The following is a 20,789-nucleotide window of genomic DNA, read 5'->3' as shown; positions in this document are numbered from 1 at the left end:
GAAATGTATACTTACACAGAAACAGTTTTATAATGTAGCCACTGAATAAGAGGTTTTTATAAACTATCTAATCTAGTCATGAATTGGCCATATTGAAACAAAATTTTTTTTTCAGTTTAATTTCCTTTGAACATGGTTGTTCTACAAGCTCAAACATGTACACTGAATTTTTCCTGAATTTCATTTGCTATTACATTCCTTGGGCTAACAGCAGGTTTTTAATCTCAAACAGATTTTCATGCCTCAATCATCTTAAAATATTTGCTGAAACTGGTATTAAAAGAAACTAATATAGCAATGCCAACATGCTTTAGATAGAGGTTTTCCTTCCATGCAGTATGGGAAACATTTTGATCAGACAATTTTCAACCTAAGGTGAATTTGGGGCTCTCTTAACAGCTTCCTTGATAACAAATTCGATCTGTGCCCAGCTTCTAAAGTTAATCAGAGGGAGTATCATTTTCCCACTGGTACTTACATTTTTTTTTTTCTTATGTTTTATTGTTCAAGATCTTGGGTCTCACAGAAAACAACAAATTTTTTCCATTTCAACCAAGTACTCTTTCCCATTGGACTAGATAACCTCATTTAATTTCCATATTCTTCTGTGGTATCATCATACTAGAATCTTTTAACTTCATAAAAGAAGTCCTGTTTATGTTCTTACTTTCGAATTGTTAAATAATCAAAACCACTCTTGTCACCACTTTCCAAAGACTCATTCATGAGTCTGTTCTTTTACTTCCAAATAAAAACAAATTACTTTGTGAGGTCTTACCGCTGTCATTGACATCCTGGCCACTGCAGAAGTTGGTCCTTTCCTCTTAGATCCTCCCCTGCCTGTGTTCCTCACCAATCTTCCAGTTGACTCTCCACTTAACTTCTAGTGGAAAATAATTGTTATTGTTTTATATTTCTAGAGTCTTCATTTAAATCTCTGATTATGCTCCTTGTGCGTATGCTTGGGTTGTCTGGACTCAAGTTTACCTGCCTATCAGAATATAGTCCCTTTCAGTATGTCATCAGAATCACTATACTTCTTACAGCCGCTGGAACATAATTTGAATATAATAGGCACTTACTTAATGTTGTTTGAATTGAATGCCTTTGTTGAAATGAATATTACTGATTCAGCCCCTTGTATTTCCTGCACATATTATGTGCCCACCACCGGCTTATATGACAGTGCTCCAGTAAAGCGAAAACTCTCACAGTGGAGTTTACAGGAGTACACTGAACAAGCCTCGTTATTGATCTCATGGAGGTCAGTGGGCATCTGCTCTGTGCCCATCTTTATCCAAAATATTATTGCAATTTTTAATAAGTACCTTTAAGATCATTAACATAATTTATATAAGAGGTCACACAATCCAATTGTGCTTGTGCCAAAAATGCTCCACTCTAATCCCCAATCTCCTTTGTAGCTAGGACTGGTCATACGGTATAGTTCTAGGCAGGACACATGTTGACAGATACAAGGAAGCTTTTGGGAAATAATTCATCTATTCATTTAATTTTTTGATAAAAGGGATGGGCATCAGTGACATCATTCCTCTCCCCCACAACCAGCCTTGAACAAAGACACAATATCTGGAACAGAGACGCAATTAGGCAGCCACCTAATCACAGTAAGGAAAGGACACCAGACGCCCAGGACAGCTAGCCTGTCATCCCTGAAATGCTGAGTCATTGTCCCTGATTGCTTAACTCCTGACTTCTAATTGTTAGAAAAGGAAACCCTTCCATGCTTATGTTGCTCTTTCTTGAATCGCATCCTCATTTCACAGAAAGGCATTGTTACCCTCTTTTCTCAAAAAAGGAAAAAGTGACTCAGAGAGGTTAACATGTCTAAGGCTGTACATTTGTTATGTGACATACTGGGGCAAAGTTTAATAATGAATGCAAAACCTGACTTGTATACAACCTCTAGTGAAGTGCTCCAGATGATAAGTTAGGCAACCAAACACTCTGTATACATTCGTACTAGTTGCAACATCTTGCAGAGAAAGGGCTTCAAGCCTCACACTGCCCAATCTCGTCTTTGAATCTTTCACTTGTGGTATAATTTTTTCTTAATAATTTTCAAGTAATGTGGTTAAGCAAGGAGGGTTAGAAATGAATTTTTTCACTTTGTATATTGTCTGTTCTACTTAAAATAAAAGCATATTGGAAATTTGATCCACTAATGAAAAATCAGAATGCCGCCTCATCTAGACACTTCCCTTCAAGATGGTAGAAACTGGGGCACTTGGGTGGTTCAGTTGGCTGGGTATCTGCCTTTGGCCCAAGTGGTGGTGGCCCAGGGTCCTGGGATGGAGCCCCACATAGAGATCCCTGTACCCCCTCCCCTCCCCTATGCACTCAAGCTCTCTCTCTCTCTCTCTCAAATAAAAAAAAAAAAATTTTAAGGAGGGCACATATTGCATGGTGCACTGGAGGTTATACACAAACAATGAATCATGGAAGACGACATCAAAAACTAATAATGCACTGTATGGTGACTAACATAACATAATTTCAAAAACTGTTTAAAAATGTTTTTAAAAATGGTAGAAACCAATGTCTTAAAACAACTGGTGGGCATTATTCCCATAGATGAGGCTCTACTATACAAAATGCTGTGTACAAATTTATCTATGGCCAAAATGCTGGTTTTCCCTCATGAAAATACTGCCCCCAAATTCCAATCATTCTGAAAAACAATTAACCTGTCAAGTTTAAAGTTTTTGTTCATAATTTGGACTATATCCTGCCATTGATATTTATTTTAATCTCCTACTGATTTCTGTGGGAATTCTTCTTGTAGAATTTAGGCAGGATATAGCCCCAAAGGAATTTCTACAAAGAAGCTTCCCACTTTCAACTCTTTGTGTTTGATTTTTATTAAGTTTAGGTCATGACGCTATACATCTAAAAATAAGTCTACAGGCTAAACCTCTGATAAAGTCTTCTATTTTTAGATTCAGGCTGAAAGGTCAATGAGAATGCTAAAATCTCACAGGAACAACTACATTACAAATGATTTTTAACCACATGTTTTTGATACAGTTTTTTAAAAATGGGAATATACTATTTTAAAATGTCTTTTTCACTGTATATGTCCCCAGATGTTTATCTGCCATGAGATTCATTTTTAAAATGCCATTTAAACCATGTTTAAAACATTTTAAAACACTAGATATAATAGTAGACAGTCTTTTAAAATTATAGTAATGGGGGTGCCTGGGTGGCTTGGTCAGTTAAATGTCCAACTCTTAGTTTCAGCTCAGGTCATGATCTTGAGTCATGAGATCAAGCCCCGGCAGGGGTGGGGTGGGGGGGGGGTCTCTGCACTCCATAGGAGTCTGCTTCAGATTCTTTCTTCCTCTCCCCCCACCCTGCCTCTCTCAACTCTCTCTCTCTCTAAAATAAATAAATGCAACCTTAAAAAGAAAATTATAGTACTGATGACTATAGAATTATGGGTCTTGGAAATGCTTTAATGGTGTAAAGTTTTAAAAAAAGCAAAGAGAAAATTATATATACACATATTTGCAGTAATGTAAAAATGTACCTAAATAAAGACTGGATGATAAGAGAAACTTAAAATCTGTGTTATCACTGGTGAATTTTATCGCTTATCAAATTTCCTTATGTTTTGTATTTTATATATTAAGGTTAAAATTCAAGTGCCAACAAATAACATCATTTACCTTTAAATTCATCAAATTCACATGAACTTAGAGTCGTGACAAAAACTGAAAAAAGTGAGAGTAATGTCACTGAGAATATGCTGGTGAGCATAGCTTAATGTACAGACTTATCAAATCACTATGTGTGGTCTGCCTGAAACCAGTGTAACATTGCATGTCAACTATATTCCAATAAAAGATAAAAAGAATGTGCTCGTACCTCAGTTTTAGTAGTCCCTGGATCACTTCTAGAGCAGCTAAGGGCCCCTATGATCATGTGGAAATCTTTTTTAAATTTTTTCCGGTGTCATGAAAATATCTTTAGAAGCTATGGGATACCCATAAAAATTGACCATGAGAATTTCTGACACTGCTCTGTCTACTTGATAGGGTTATTCTGTGGACCAGATGAGATGATGGTTATCTAAGCACTTTGAAAGTACACACGAAAAGCACCATCATGATATTCAAGGTTACTGCAAATACTTTCTAGATTAGATCCATAATTTGATCTCAATTGTATGATGAATAAATAAGATGAAATGAAACAATGATGACCCTGACGTGTCACAGTAACATGGAGGCACACTGTCCTTTGTCCCTCAGACAGAAACAGATGCTAAAATGATTATTTTGAAGCCACTATGCTGGGAAGCTCTCACGCTGGAGAAGCAATGTCCTGTCTCCATTATACAAACTGCAGATCAATCTTGTCCCCACATTCCACTACCTGAATTCATTTGGAGCATGTGTGGAAGAAGTGGGACTGAGTCCCTCAGATCCTTTTTAATATGGGAGGAGTGTGGTTAGCAGACAGCATTTGTACCAAGTGACACTCTTTTCAGGATCATCCCAGAGGATGACTGACAACAGAAAAAGGCGGAGGTACAAAGCCCTCACCATTTCCGCCCAACTGGCAACCAGTCTAGCAGGCAGACCCGGCTCTGGACCTCCACACTGGCAGCGCTGAGATCTGTCGGGCCCATCAGGGTCTGAGAGCTCCTCCAGGACAACCTTGTTTCCTCTCTTTTCCCCTCACAAAAGCCTTCTGTCTCCATCCCAGAGTCTACTTCCTAAGAACCCAACAGACTCCAAGAGTAGCCCAAGACAGCTGGCAGGAAAGGTGTGGTTCCAAGACTGGCTGGCCAACCCCCCATCTGATGATGAGGACACCATCCCAGTGGTGTGTGAGCCATGAATAGACTCTGGCACAAAGAGGCAGCCCAATTGCTAAAGAGTCATTGATGTGACTGCATAGACTACTCTTACAGAAGGAAATGCCATGACTGGCGAATCTAACAGAACAGGAAACAGTGTACAGAAGAATGGTGGAATGGTTGGTGGCCCTTAAGTCAGTACAATGTCCTTCCCAATGAAAAGCTGACACTACTCAACAAATAACTGAGAATCAAGTGTAAAGACCAGCATCCTTGTTGGTAGCCTAAAAGAAGCCAATTTTCTCTCTTGGGAGAATGGAGAAGGCCTAAGACAAAACCAAGGATTTCCATGATAGTCACTCATCTTCAAAGCAGTTGAAGCCTCAGCTGAAGCAAGTCTTTCCTAGCAAGCTTGGGGCCCTGGCTAGGTGGACCTGGAATCCTGACACTGAGATGAGGATATCTGGGTAGATGTCCCTTGAGATTTGGGTTCCTAAGACTCTTTATTTTAATTCTTAAACTTCATTTTTGGAGCACTTTTAGGTTCACAGCAAAACTGAGTGGAAAGTACAGAATGTCCCCTTGTATGCACAGCCTCCTCTCCTCAACATCCAGACTCTTCAGAGCCCTCCAAGCCTACAGCAGTGAGCCTCTCCTCCCTGTCAAGACCTCTCCACACCCCCATGGAGGAAGAAAGTGCAGACCTGCTGCCCTGCAGATCTGCAACAGCTCTCTCAGGAGATTGCCCATCACTGGTATCAGCTTCACTAAGAGTCAATAGTGACTGCCCTATGCAGGCCAGGCCTGAGAGAGGAGAAGCTGTAACAGAACTTGCCTCATTGAAAGCCACAGAGATACTAAGGCCTAAAGCAGTGAAGCCAGTGGCTTTTAAATACCAGAATCTGAGAGGCGGGGATTCACAATGATCATAACAACAATCCAGGTCAGAGTGGCAGCTGGTGGGGTTTGCTTCATGGGGAGGTGTGCAGATGATGAACGTAACATGGATTCTTTAGCAAAAAAATACATGTGTGAGGGTGTTATTTCACATATAATAAAAGAAAGCAAGAATGGATCAGCAAGAGGCAGGAGGCTGTCTCTCCCTATAAAAAGCCACAATCCAGAGGCAGTTTTCAGTCGAGAGCCATTAACTGAAGAGGTAGGTGTGTCCACAGGAAGCAAGACCCTAAAACAACTTGGCAAACACATGCTGTAACCATACCTCCACTCGTTCCCCAGATGAACCTGAAACAATATACTCTCATAACTGTTCACTGAGAATAGAGCAATACTCAGGCATTTCAAGGACTATTAGACATAGGTCTGAGTTGATATGGATACCCAGAGCACTAAATTATCCATTTGGCCCCCTTGTTGTCATGGGAGCCTATGGTGCCCAGGTAATTAGTGGACTCCCAGAATTAATGCAACCTAAAGTGAGGCTCTGGGTCTACAAATCCACCCAAAGGTCTTTTCTAAAGTTCCCAAGTACATAAATACATTTGACTTTGCTTGGAAATCAAAGTAACCTTCACGATGGGTTCTTGGCCTGTGTAGTAAGAGCTATGATAGTGGGGAAATCTCTGACTTTGCCCCCCATCCCAGTCAAGATAGTAAATGGAAAGTATATACCAGGAAGGTAGCAGAATAGTGCCACCCTTCTAGATCTAAAGCCAGGGAGGTCCCAATGTCAACTACAGCTCCATTCGTTTGTCAGGCTGCCTCCTGCAAGAAATGGATGGATCCTGGAAAAGATCTTAGACTTCAAGTAGTAGGCTGACCAGCTGCCCTGATAGTGGTAACAGCATTGCTACAACAGATGACTGTGGCCTCAGCCACATGACAAGTAGCTAGTGACTTAACTAATACACACTTTCTTTCCCAATCAACAAAGAAGAGCAGGAACCATTAGGTTTCCCTTGGAAAAAGTAAAGTTGCACATTTACAGTTTTCTCCAAGGCTTTTTGACAATCCCACCCCACCATAATATGGTCTAGAGAGATCTAGACTTTTTGGATATTCCACAAAACATCACATGGATCCATCTGATCAGTGATATTAGGGCAATCTGGCAGGATAAGTGGGGTGCGGGTGGGGCTTGTGGAGACACTTGTGCTCCAGAGGAGGACAGGAGAGTGCTCCTGCGAACATTCAGAGACCTGTCTCTCCAGCAAAGATTGGAGGGCTCCCATGGTCAAGGACATGCCAGGATGTTCCCTTCACAGGAGAAGGCAAACTGTTAGAATTTGGATTCCTACCATTCGGAACAAATCATAGCCCTTGGTAGGTGTCCTCATTTTGGAGGCACCATATTCCATACCTGGGAATACTGCTCTGCCTGTACGTGGGGTAAGCAAGACATTGATGAGGAAGGGGCTCCACAAGCACTGGAATTAACATCCGGAGGCACGGCAGCACCAGCTGGAGAGCAATGCTCTGTGAGGATGGGATCCCCTCTTCCAGGACAGGTTACATAACCTTTATATGGGGCTGTGGACCCCTCAATAAAGAGCACATTGGTTTGGGTGCAAGAGTGAACCATGATGATTCCCAATGACCCACACTTGCCAATCTGAGCTCTATGGTATTACAGGTCCTCTTCCTCAAAGGAGAACAATAACCATAAAAGTTAACATTTAATAAGTCATTACTATGTGCCAGACACTATTGTTTGTGGTCTACAGGTGTCAAACCATTTAATCCCATCAAAACACTGTAGAGTACTTACTATCATCAACTTCTGGCTAATGTGGAAACCAAAACACAAAAGGAAACTTGCCCAAGTTCACATATTTATTAAGCATACAACTCAACCACTATGAATACCAAAATTAATGACATGGTGAGTCAGAGAACATTCAGTTGATATTAGGTAGCCAAGATCTAATGGTCACAGAGATGGTACAGTCAGGCCTTCCCCATGTAGTAGGGCTTGGAGGCAAGTCAAGAGCTAATTTATTTACAGCAAAGGCATGATGTGTCTCCAAAATCATCAGAGCTCCCTCTTGCTCTCAGCACAGGGTCTATGCAGCATCTAGAGGACCCAAGGAGTCACAAGGGCCAGATGTAAGGGGGACTTGCATTGTGGTCTGCACCAGTTAGGGGAGCATTCTTGTTCTTTGGGTCAAGCTAGCAATTGTTTAGGGCAACTGTATATGGATCGGTGCTGCCCACAGATTTATGATTTATTTTTCTTTCAAAATCAAAGAGAAACTACTTAGATCATAGAAGCCCTATGGAAGTGATAGATCCTTGCACTTCTGTGGCATTTATTTTTCAAGCTGGGTACTCATGTATCTTACAAGGTAATAGGGACCTTGCCAGGTTTTCTATATATCAGTAGGGTGCTGGCCATGATGATGTCCGAGCACTGATGGGGTAATTACTTATCCTTGCAGAATGACTTGGGACACAGAACCAGAAAGGTGATATAACCCTGTGACAAGGCAGTGAAGATGTACAGTTGTCTTTATCACATGAAAACAAACTTCTGCTGTTTACTGCTTTTGGAGTTAGAGAAAAAAGCATTTGTCAAATCAATGAGTGCTTAGGAAGGGCCATATTGATTTGTTTCAATAAAGAGTCCACATCTTGTACAAAATTGCAATATTGAATCCCCACTTGATTAAACTTCTGATAATCTATAGTCATTCTCTGTGCGCCATCTCTCTTTTTCACTAGCTGAACTAGACAGCTGACTACAAAAGTGATGAGGATCTCCACTCCCACGTCTTCCAAGTCTTAAATGATACTGCAAATATTTGTAATTTCACCAGGCCTGTGGTAACGCCTTTGATTTATTCCCATTGTGAGTAGGAAAGATTCTAGAAGCTCCCACTTAGCTATTCCTAACAATGATAACAAAGCTATTCCTAACACTGCATTAATGAATACTGAATCATTGCTCCTAAGTGTGTGTGTGTGTGTGTGTGTGTGTACAGTAAGGGAGAAGGATTTAAGACTATATACGCCAGGTCTTCAGACACACCATTTACTGGAGAATCTCTCAGGGTGAAAGCAACAGCAAGTATATGATCTTCTGTGGCCCATGAATTCTGGAACAGCACAGAGAGATCTTATAAGACCCAACAAATGATATTAAGAAAGGTACCCTTTCAGACTTTGAGACTTTTAAGCTCCATGACTGAAAAGTACCAGCCTCTCCTCTGGCAGGATCGAAGGCTCGTGTTCAAGCCTTGTAGTTATGGTAATAAAACAAAGCAGAGAATTGACCTCCAAGTTCCTACCCTGGTATGATCAGGGGCCTGGGGTCTGGAATGTGTAGCCTGAGTCCACTTCCTCAGTACTCCCAGCCTTGATTACTGTACATATGTGGCTAAAGCAATATCCAGGGAGATTTACAGGAGACTTGCCCACAAGGAATCAGTGCTAGGTTGATGGTAAAGACAGAAGTATCTCCCTTTTCCTTCTTCCTGTTATTCTTAAAATAACCATAGAGTCCTTTGAGGAAGGCTAATCAGGAGATTCAAAAAACATTATTGAGTTGCTATTGCACAGATATTCTTTTTTTTTAAGATTTTATTTATTTGACAGATAGAGATCACAAGTAGGCAGAGAGGCAGGCAGAAAGAGAGAGGAAGGGAAGCAGGCTCCCCACTGAGCAGAGAGCCCGATGCGGGGCTCAATCCCAGGACCCTGAGATCATGACCTGAGCCGAAGGCAGAGGCTTTAACCCACTGAGCCACCCAGGCGCCCCTGCACAGATATTCTTGTGCACTCCTGGCTTCTCCATCAATCAAAGGATGCTGAATGTGGAATCAAAGAAAGAGTTGATGTTATGATCCTGTCCAAGCCAGAGCTTTGCTCATCTGACCTGTCCTTGCTCAGATATACAAATCAAGTTGGACTTTAATGAGCTCATCATCTGTTTCCATCCTCAGAATCTCAGATTATCCAGCCACCCTGACAGAACTTCAGAATCTGATGACCAACCACACAGTGCCTGATGCCTATTATGGTAAGCACATCCATCTTACTTTGGGGATGAAGTGTGACAACATGGCCTCCATCACCCTAGGAAATTACCTTATCCATTGAAATCAGGGAGTCATTTCAATTGCCGTGTCTTCCTTCAACAATCGCAAGCCTGCTGGGTCTCCAGTCTGCAGATCAGCTATCAGGCGTTGATAGATGCTCTGCCTTCAGAGTCCTCTCTGTTCAAAGCAAGGTAAGGAGACGTTAGCCACACACGTTCTACTCCAACATAGTTTCTCTCCCAATACCTTTGGACTTCTTTGCTTATTTCATTCCAAACATTTTCTGCCTTCTCAGTTTGACTTAGTAAGAGCCACCTGAGACTTTATTTTGATTACTCAACCAAATCATAATCATTACTGCCAGTGGTTAAAGCCACACTGACATCAGAATTCTGGCACTCCTATGGATAAATCCAGCCCAATCTGAAACTATGTTTCCTCCCTTGTTCAAGCATGCATAGACCCATTCCCCAGATTCTTCCCGATATGAATTAGGAAACTGCTCCAGCTCTTGGGGTGGGTAAATCCCATCCTACTGGTCTTGACGATATAATCCCTCTTCCCCATCCTCTGCCCCCAGTGTGATGGGATCTAATGTAGTCGTAGATTTAGATATGACACAGCATGATGATGAGGTTAACTGGCTTCCCATTGAAACATAATTCCTTCCATCCCATGAGATTCTAAGTGTTTAAACAAGGCAGTAACAAGCTCTTAGGAAGTAGAGAGGAGTGACTTCACCTGGTATGGAAAGTTTGTTGAAGTTCGATGCCTGAATTCCTTTATCTGCTAAATCCATCCCAGATAACCCCACGCTAGTGCTATTAGTTCTCTTCCTACCAACCATGGCCCTGCTGTCTCATCAGGTTTCTTCAGTAGTCATAAGGCACACTGGTGTGGAAATCCACAACTGCAGAAACACATGGCACATTTGCTTTTCAGCTATTTCCATGCTCACAGAAAGATGAGAGATTCATTCAGCCATTGGAGGAAGCCCCTGAGATTTAGTTTATACATTGAGTTATGAATTTGAAAACTTGAGCTCATCATTGTCTTTCTTTAATCTTTAATCTTTTCAGTGTCAATAAAAAAGCATGGCACAAATGCTGTTTCTTGGCAGTGGCAACTTGGCCCCTCATAGCCTCACCTTTGATGGGTACCTCAGATGATAGTTGATTAAGCTGTTTACCACTGCGCACCATGGACAGCCACATTCCTGTAACTGTGTAGACGCCACTGCCTTCAACACTGGATGACCAAATAAGCCCCTGCCAAATAACTTCCAGTTCCTGGGGGACTCCTGACTACAACCCTAATATCAATTTCTAAGTCCATTCACATATTTGTATCTGGCAAAAGCAAAAACCCCTACAACACTAGTGCAACTTCTGTAGGATCTTGTAAAAGAGGGCATCCATAAGGAGTGTAGGCTTCAGAATAGTTTAACCCCACAAAACAGGGATGGCAATCAGGCCTCCGATTATTTGTTTCTTCTCTCTACTCTGCACAGTGCTGGATTCATCTTAAGGCTATTTCACCTCAAGGCCCTAGGAAGTTTGCCAGTAGCAATCAGTGCAGGTCATGTGGGAGAAGAGAGTGGCTTTCCTTGGCTCTGTGTCATGAACAGAGAAGAACTTGAGCCAAAGCCTAGATCCAACAGAATTTCCTCATGTCCTTTTGCCATGCGAATGAGTTAATTCTTCAATGTGCATTCATTATTGTGGATTCTACTTAAAAGACATCTTTTATATTTGAAACAACTCTCTTTCCTCTCTGGATTCTTTACGGTGTTACTACAAGGAGGCCAGGTTAGCGTAAGCTCTATCAAGGCAGCACTTAATTTTACCATTTTTTGCACCATGAAATCTCTAGTGTTCCATAAATACTCAATAAGCATATGTGCAATGAATGAGAAAGACGACTCTTTGAGAAATCTTCCCTGTAGCACTCGGAGATGCCTATGAATGGACAATCCCAGCCCACACCTGCCATGCTCTGGATTGTAGAGCATCAAATAATCTCTTTCCCTCGGTGTAGTTTTTGTTAGGTTTATTTTCCTTTGCCTCTTGTGATCTGAGTGGCCTATTAGTGGCCAGGGTTTGGATGTGGATAAAAAGGAATGAGTAAATAAGGCCTATTTTTAGCCTAGACTCCCTTAATCTGTCTAGTCTATACAAATGAAGTCACCCCAGCTCTTAAGTTTCTAGCAAATGAGAGATTGATCTTATGCAGGAGTTGCATTAAGACGGGACTCCAAGAACACTGAAATCCCCTGATTCCTGCCTTGGCTGGCCACGCTTCCTTCTCAAAAGGCCCTGTATGTACAATTGTGGCAACATAAGAAACACGGTACTCTCTTATTAACTAGGATTTTATGCCTGAGTAGAAGCCCAGTGGTAAAGTTGAATCATGTGGAAGTATTTTATTTTTCCTATACTAGTTAGGTCTAAATATTCCTGAAACAAGGAGGTTCTCCTGCCTGCTCTTTTTCTCCCGAAGCTCGAACCAGCCTCTCAGAACTCACTACAACAACGAAATGCAAAGCCCACCTGCCCAAAGGACAAATGAAGAGGCCGTGTTTCCTTCACAGACGACTCACTCCCCCTCGGAGTGCTGGCTTCGCTGAGCACCTGCAATGGGAACAATTGAAATCCTTGCCTTTCCTCCTCAGGAATAAGATGAGAATGGAGAGGACAGGCCAGCACAGCCCAGCTCACAGAGGCTGAGTACTCAACACTGAGGCCTTGAAGCCAAACACTGACAACAGTCAACCGCATACTTGGGTTGTGGTTTCTCTTCTATCTTTTTTGCGCACCTAAATGACAAAGGGCAGCTGATGGAGAAGCCGCAGGTTTGGATGCCAGCCATACTGCCTTTTCTTTTATCCTTGGAGTCCTGTCTAATAGGGAAGAGAAATTCCCATTAAAACGTGTGTGAACACAGATTGCTATATTTGGAAATAGAATGTCCTCTCATCAGGTGGTTTTCAGTGCTATGTTGTCTGTCTTCCTTGCCCTGAGACAACGGCCCACGAGTCGTTTTGAAAACATCGTCACATATCATTTCCTTAGGGCTCTGGAGCAGAGGGGAGTTTGGGGTTTGGGAGTTTGCTAGAAACAGATGCCAATGTAGGGATCATTGTAGACCTGCGATGTGATCTCAGGAAGGGGTCGCAGGGCTCGGAGAAGTGAGGCAGAAAGGGGAAGGTGTTAACCCAGGGCATGTTAAGGAGCAGGTTACTGCTGAGTGCCTCTGGGGAGATGTCCGGACACACACAGAAGTACTTCTCCCTAAGAGGTGAAGAAGTCAGCTTATTGCTTATTTATCCCCCGACTCCTATCCATCACGGCCCATAGGCTGCTCTAGGGGCAGCAACTTCTCAAGTGTGGGCATGCCAGAAAAAGCCCTCAGGCAGAGGTCTCCATGAGACTCTGGAAGGAAAGCTCACTCCTCAGAAGGAGGGTGAAGCTTGGGAACATGGATAGGAGCCCCCATAGCTTCTTGTACAATACATAAACCACCATTGGTAAAGTTATCTTGGATTAAGACTCTTAACCAGATCACCTCCTGAAAATCTGATTTAAATCCTTTTTAATGTCTTCATAAGACTATAAAATCATGGTTATATTTTTCAGCCTTCATTGATAGAATAACATCTGTGTATGCATATTTCTTGCAGATTATCATGTCTCTCCTCACCCATTATGAAAACATATTTATAAAATAGTGATAAAGACCACCTTTGTCATGAACCTATATTATTGTTCATAACATTCAGTAATATGTCGCATTTCTAGTCCCTTTCCTGACACAAAACAAAATTAGACAATATTTTTTGGAAGTTTACTGTGTCCCAGACACTGTTTTAAAATGCACACGTGATTGAAATCACTAAATCCTCCCAATCAGCCTGGAAAGGAGGGACTTTTACTGTGCCCAGTTTATTCATGAGGAAAACAAGGAGATGAGGGGCTAGTTCACATAGCAGGAAAGAGCCCTCTGGGGGCAGGCTGTCTTCAAAGCCTCATGTGATCATCGTCTCTGGCCTATGTTGCTAACAGAAGTATAGAACCATAGATTTTGCAACCTATTCTTTTTTTTTTATTATTTGATTTCTTTTCAGTGTAACAGAATTCATTGTTTATGCACCACACCCAGTGCACCATGCAATACATGCCCTCCATAATACCCACCACCAGGCTCCCCCAACCTCCCACCCTCCGCCCCTTCAAAACTGATTGTGTTTCAGAGTCCATAGTCTCTCATGGTTCATCTCCCCCTCCAATTTCCCTCAACTCCCTTCTCTCCATCTCCTCATGTCCTCCATGTTATTTCTTATGCTCCACAAATAAGTGAAACCATATGATAATTGACTCTCTCTTGCTTGACGTTTTTTCACTCAGCATAATCCCTTCCAGTCCCGTCCGTGTTAATACAAAAGTTGGTATTCATCCTTTCTGATGGAGGCATAATACTCCATAGTGTATAGGACCACATCTTCCTTACCCATTCATCCATTGAAGGGCGTCTTGGTTCTTTCCACAGTTTGGTGACCATGGACATTGCTGCTATGACATGGGGTACAGATGGCCCTTCTTTTCACTACATATGTATCTTGGCGTGTTAAATACACAGTAGTGCAATTGCAGGGTCATAGGGAAGCTCTATTTTTAATTTCTTAAGGAATCTCCACCACTGTGTCTCCAAATGGCTACACAAACGTGCATTCCCACCAACAGTGTAAGTGGTTTCCCCTTTCTCCACATCCTCTCCAACACACGGTTGTTTCTGTCTTGCTAATTTTGGCCATTCTATTTGGTGTCAGGTGGTATCTCAATGTGGTTTGTGATTTGAATCTCCCTGATGGCTAGTGATGATGAACATTTTTTCATGTGTCTGATTGCCATTTGTATGTCTTCATTGGAGAAGTGTCTGTTCATGTCTTCTGCCCATTTTTTGACATGATTATCGTTTGTGTGTGTTGGAGTTGAGAAGTTCTTTATAGATCCTGGATATCAGCTTTGTCTGTACTGTCATTTGCAAATATCTTCTCCAATTCTGTGGGTTGCCTCTTTGATTTATTGACTATTTCCTTTGCTGTGCAGAAGCTTTTTTTTTTTTTTATCATTTTTTTCTTTATTTTCAGCATAACAGTATTCATTGTTTTTTGTACCACACCCAGTGCTCTATGCAATCCGTGCCCTCTCTAATACCCCCACCTGGTTCCCCCAACCTCCCACCCCCCCAACCCTCTTCAAACCCCTCAGATTATTTTCAGAGTCCATAGTCTCTCATTGTTCACCTCCCCTTCCAATCCCAACTCCCTTCTCCTAACTCCCCATGTCCTCCATGCTATTTGTTATGCTCCACAAATAAGTGAAACCAATATGATATTGACTCTCTCTGCTTGACTTTTTTCACTTCAGCATAATCCCTTCCAGTCCCGTCCATGTTGCTACAAAAGTTGGGTATTCATCCTTTCTGATGGAGGCATAATACTCCATAGTGTATATGGACCACATCTTCCTTATCCATTCGTCCATTGAAGGGCATCTTTGTTCTTTCCACAGTTTGGCAACTGTGGATTTGTACTCGAGGAACTACAGAACACTCATGAAAGAAATTGAAGAAGACAGAAAAAGATGGAAGAGCATTCCATGCTCTTGGATCAGAAGAATAAACATTGTTAAAATGTCTATACTGCCTAGAGCAATCTATACTTTTAATGCCATTCCAATCAAAATCCACCGGTATTCTTCAAAGAGCTGGAGCAAATAATCCAAAATCTGTATGGAACCAGAAAAGACCCCGAATCGCTAAGGAATGTTGAAAAACAAAAATAAAACTGGGGGCATCATGTTACCTGATTTCAAGCTTTACTACAAGCTGTGATCACCAAGACAGCATGGTACTGGCATAAAACAGACACATAGACCAGTGGAACAGAGTAGAGAGCCCAGATATGGACCCTCAACTCTATGGTCAGTTAATCTTCGACAAAACAGGAAAAAAGACAGTCTCTTCAATAAATGGTGCTGGGAAAACTGGGCAGTTATATGTAGAAGAATGAAACTCGACCATTCTCTTACACTGTACACAAAGATAAACTCAAAAGGGATAAAAGATCTCAACATGAGACAGGAATCCATCAGAATCCTAGAGGAGAACATAGGCAGTAACCTCTTCGATATCAGTCACAGCAACTTCTTTCAAGATATGTCTCCAAAGGCAAAGGAAACAAAAGCCAAAATAAACTTTTGGGACTTCATCAAAATCAAAAGCTTCTGCACAGCAAAGGAAACAGTCAAGAAAACAAAGAGGCAACCCACAGAATGGGAGAAGATATTTGTAAATGACAGTACAGACAAAAGGCTGATATCCAGGATCTATAAAGAACTTCTCAAACTCAACACACACAAAACAGATAATCATGTCAAAAAATGTACAGAAGATATGAACAGACACTTCTCCAACGAAGACATACAAATGGCAATCAGACACATGAAAAAATGTTCATCATCACTAGCCATCAGGGAGATTCAAATCAAAACCACATTGAGATACCACCTTACACCAGTTAGAATGGCCAAAATTAGCAAGACAGGAAACAACATGTGTTGGAGGGGATGTGGAGAAAGGGGAATCCTCTTACACTGTTGGTGGGAATGCAAGTTGGTGCAGCCTCTTTGGAGAACAGTGTGGAGATTCCTCAAGAAATTAAAAATAGAACTTCCCTATGACCCTGCAATTGTGCAGAAGCTTTTGATCTTGATGAAGTACACAAAGATAAACTCGAAATGGATAAAAGACCTCAATGTGGGACAGGAATCCATCAGAATCATAGAGGAGAACATAGGCAGTAACCTCTTCGATATCAGCCACAGCAACTTCTTTCAAGATATGTCTCCAAAGGCAAAGGAAACAAAAGGGAAAATGAACTTTTGAAACTTCATTGAGATCAAAAACTTCTGCAACCGATTCTTTACATGTCAAACATCGCAGTATGGTTCTTATACTTTCCAGATCTCTAGCACTGTTTCCATGAGTCATGGCCACAGACTAGCATCTCTGTGACTGAAAGTCAGCCCTGTGACCTATGGCACCTGTACAGCTTGATGCATAGGAACGGACGGACCTCCTCCTTGGTCCTTATGATCTATGTTCTGTGTATGTTTCCCAAGGTGACCAACATCTACTCTCTTTTAGTTGGTTTTCGTTGTTTTTTCCTTTTTACACATTACGTATTAGGTCTCCCTGTTCTGTGATACTATAAAATTAACCAAAGAATCAGAGAGGACTGACTGCATTCGGGCGCTCTTAGGATGCATACGACTGTTATCTGGGGCCGTTCCATTTTGATGATAAGAGGCATGGAATATTTATCAAGTTGCTATTTATTTCTTACGGATAAATCTACGTGATTAGAACTGGATTAAGAGATTTATGGGAAATGATAAGCATTCCAAATCCCCACATTCAAAGGAAGATAATTGGTACTAGAAGTAATGGCGTGATACAAAATTTTTTAAACTATTGCGCATAAAAAGCAGACTATCACAGATAACGTACCTCAGGAGTCAGAGGCTCATTATACTTCATAACATTTATTAATTTTTTCCTTGATTATATTACTTGCACTATGCTGAAAAACAGAGTTGGATGTTGGGTTTTTGAGAAATCCTGTTTAACTTGAAATGCATGGGATACTATTCACTAACCTACTTCTACATTCTGATAACAAAATGTGTAAACATTTGGGAGGCCCCAGGGGTTTTCAAATTTCAAACCTTTTTGCAGGGATGCCTTGAAGCATTTTAAAATAACAAACACTATCAGCATCCTGTTGGTTCCAAATGTTTTTGATTTATTCCCACTTTCAGACCAAAGGAACTTATTAAAACCTGGCAATTCTTTTACTTTTGACTTTCTAAAACAAATTCTAAAAGTTTCCATGGTTAGGAGAAAAGAGCAACAGTGTAGATATTTTACCTTTTGTGGCCATTTTCTAAGTATAACCAGAATCAAAGTCTCCTCATTATAGGAAAGATAATGTGTCAAAAAAACAGTTACTGTTTATTTTGGGAAAAAAATCAAGTAAAAAAATTTTAAAATATGGCAGCAGCTGTATTTTCATAATGGAACAGTCCAGTTTCTCGTCAATTTCATTCAGAAATCTTCCAAGAAACTTTTTGGCCCTTCAGTCCACTTTGACTAAACCAGTAAAAGAGAGCTAGGTTTATACACTGAGGTGATGGGTTCTCCAAGCTGTAACCTACTGGCTGATCATCGTAGGTGCCATGTTTTTCTCTGACGCAAGCTTCTTTGATGTCGTTCACATCCTGTCAACCACCAGCATTTCACCAACCACGCAATCCACACCATTTACGATGTTGGAATCGTCCTCTGTTCTGTTTCGAGCACATAGTTATAGTACTTTTCATTCTTTATTTTGCCATTCACTTGAGCAATCTGTAGTATTTAAAATGACAAAGCCATTTTTAGAATATTAGTGCTGATGTGATTTCTACAAGGCAGGCAACGTCTGGAGAAACTTCTGGGCAGTCAGGAATGACCTCCCAAATCCCAAGAAGGTCAGCAAGTTGGAGAGTGTTTATCACTACATCTGGAAGTGAACGAGGACCTCCACCTACTAGTGTGTGACAGCCGGGGCCATAGGACAAAGGGGAAGCCCTCTGGGGTCATCCTTGTTACCAGCCCATGAACTCTGATGACACGACATGGTTTATAATCTTGAAAAGTCAGTAGAACAAAGGCAAGCAAGAACAGGGATCCCTCCCTTCTCCACTTTGATCATCCTGTAAATATTTTTGTCTAATCTTTGCACGCTGTTTACTTCCTTTCTCTGCCCAGAGAACAAGAAGTCATTTTGTAACTTTAGATCTTGTTCATGGCAAATACCAAGACCTCAGTAATTAATTTAGAATCTAATGACACATAAGAAAAGGCTACCTTCTTCTCTTGATAGTTCTTCTCAATAACAATAAACTGACTCATCTTATCTGACAGCCACATTGTTTAGCACTTTGCCCCCTCGTTCTTAGGATTTTTTTTTCCAACCAAACAAAAAAAATTTTTTTCCAACCCACCAACGTTTTTTAAATTAGTTTTAGATTTTCCCTGAGGCAGAAGATAGGTTGGTTTGCTTACTTTGGGGTTTTATTGCTTTGTAAGACATTGCATAGTTCCAAAGTCAAAGTAACATAAAAATGTTCTGAGAACAATCGTTCCCACTGCTGCTCCTCCCCCTACCTCCTCTCTCGTCATATAGGTGGAGATGCTCATTAGTTTTTGGACTAACTTTCCATTGTTTCTTTCTGAAAATATAAGCAAGCATACTCACACGTGTGTGCACACACATACATGCACACACACTGATTATATCATCAGCACTCTTCTGAACCCTGCTTTTTTCATTTAATAATACATCCTGGGATTACGCATAGCCATATATAAAGATATTCTGTTTTCCATTTTACAGCTGCACACATATCACCATGTGGACATGTCATCCTTTATTCAACCAGTCCCGTAGCGATGGATATTTGCAGTGTGTCTTGTACTTTGCAATTACAAATAATACTGCAATGCCTTGTGCATACATCGTTTTTTGGCTAATTTTCTGCTAATTCTAACCAACTGACATGTATAATCCATGTGATCTGCCATTTAGCCATCAGATGATCCACACAAATCTAGTGGAACCATTTCAGAGTTCAAGGTGGAGATTCTTCACCAAGCTTCAGAGAGCCCATCCCACAAGAGAAAAACACAAAACGTGAACCACATACAGAAAAGCAACCAAGAGTCATCATGATCTCCTTATGGGATAATAAGCCTTAGGAAAATGTGGGGTCTGAACAGCTCACACATCTAATAAACATCAAATAATAACTATGAGAACACAAATGTTTAAAAACTTGTACTGCACTGTGATCCTTTACAATCTACCTTGCGGCAATGATTGGGAATGAAAACTGTGCTTTCTCTAATGTAATAAAAACTAGACTCAGGGAATGTGTTTAGGGAAAGTCCTGGTGACTTTTAGGACAGACTTTTCGTAGATGCATTTCATCATCTCATCTCACTTTCACGTACTACCACATAAAATAGCTTTTGAACCTAAATGCTGCCGATGGTTCCATGTTTGCTGTTCGCAAAGAATAAAACTTTTGATTTAATTTGAGGCCTCCGATGTACTGGAGGGACTGAGATTTTTAAATGTTGAACTGCATCTATTAACTTACTTTTTAACGCAGTGGATATCTCTGCAAGCTGCGCTTTCCACTCCACTTCCTGTTTCCTTTAACGTCACGTGCTTGTCATCCAAGACAACACATGCTTGTTAAATAACAACACACTATGCAAGCTGAAGATCAATGAGAAAAATAAAATAAAATAAAATGAGAGGTAATTCTAGTCAGCTTATGGATTTGCCCCACACTTTCTGCGCATCTATGCACTGAAACAGTCTATCAGAGTGTGCACTTTGGAATACCAGTGCCTGAAGTCATGAAGGGGCTATGCCAGTAAATATCTGAGTGGCCTTTGGAAAGTTACTTAACATCATGGTACCTCGGTTTCCTCATCTGTAAAATGGAAATAAAGGTTGGGGCGCCTGGGTGGTGCAGTCAGTAAAACATCTGAGGTCTAAGGTCACAATCTCAGGGCTGTGAGATGGAGCCCGGCTAAGGTCACAATCTCAGGGCTGTGAGATGGAGCCCCGCATCAGACTCCACGCTTAGAGCCGCGTCTGCTGGAAATTCTCTCTCTCCCTCTCCCCTTCCTACTCTGTTTCTCTCTCTCTCTCTCATTCTCAAATAAATCAGTCGTTAAAAATAGAGAAAATAATGGTAGTGCCATCTTACGGGATTGTTTCGACAATGAAATGAGCTACTATTTAAAGCATTTGCTCTTGGGACAGATTAAGTGCTCCATAAATTTTC

At 41.2% G+C, this 20,789-nt stretch overlaps 1 long non-coding RNA gene across 1 annotated transcript; it reads right to left on the bottom strand.

The window, feature by feature from the left end:
* Positions 1 to 780: 780 nt before the first annotated feature.
* On the bottom strand, positions 781 to 20,179 carry LOC125093987 (uncharacterized). The gene is made up of 4 exons (XR_007125418.1): positions 20,091 to 20,179; positions 18,102 to 18,294; positions 9,875 to 10,002; positions 781 to 883 (listed from the first exon to the last, which is right to left on the bottom strand). It is a non-coding gene; the product is annotated as an uncharacterized LOC125093987 (long non-coding RNA).
* Between the last annotated feature and the right edge of the window lie 610 nt (positions 20,180 to 20,789).

The sequence above is a fragment of the Lutra lutra genome, chromosome 2, assembly GCF_902655055.1.
Source record: "Lutra lutra chromosome 2, mLutLut1.2, whole genome shotgun sequence".
In the NCBI taxonomy this organism is placed as follows: Eukaryota; Metazoa; Chordata; class Mammalia; order Carnivora; family Mustelidae; genus Lutra; species Lutra lutra.
This window is presented reverse-complemented; position numbering and strand designations above follow the sequence as displayed.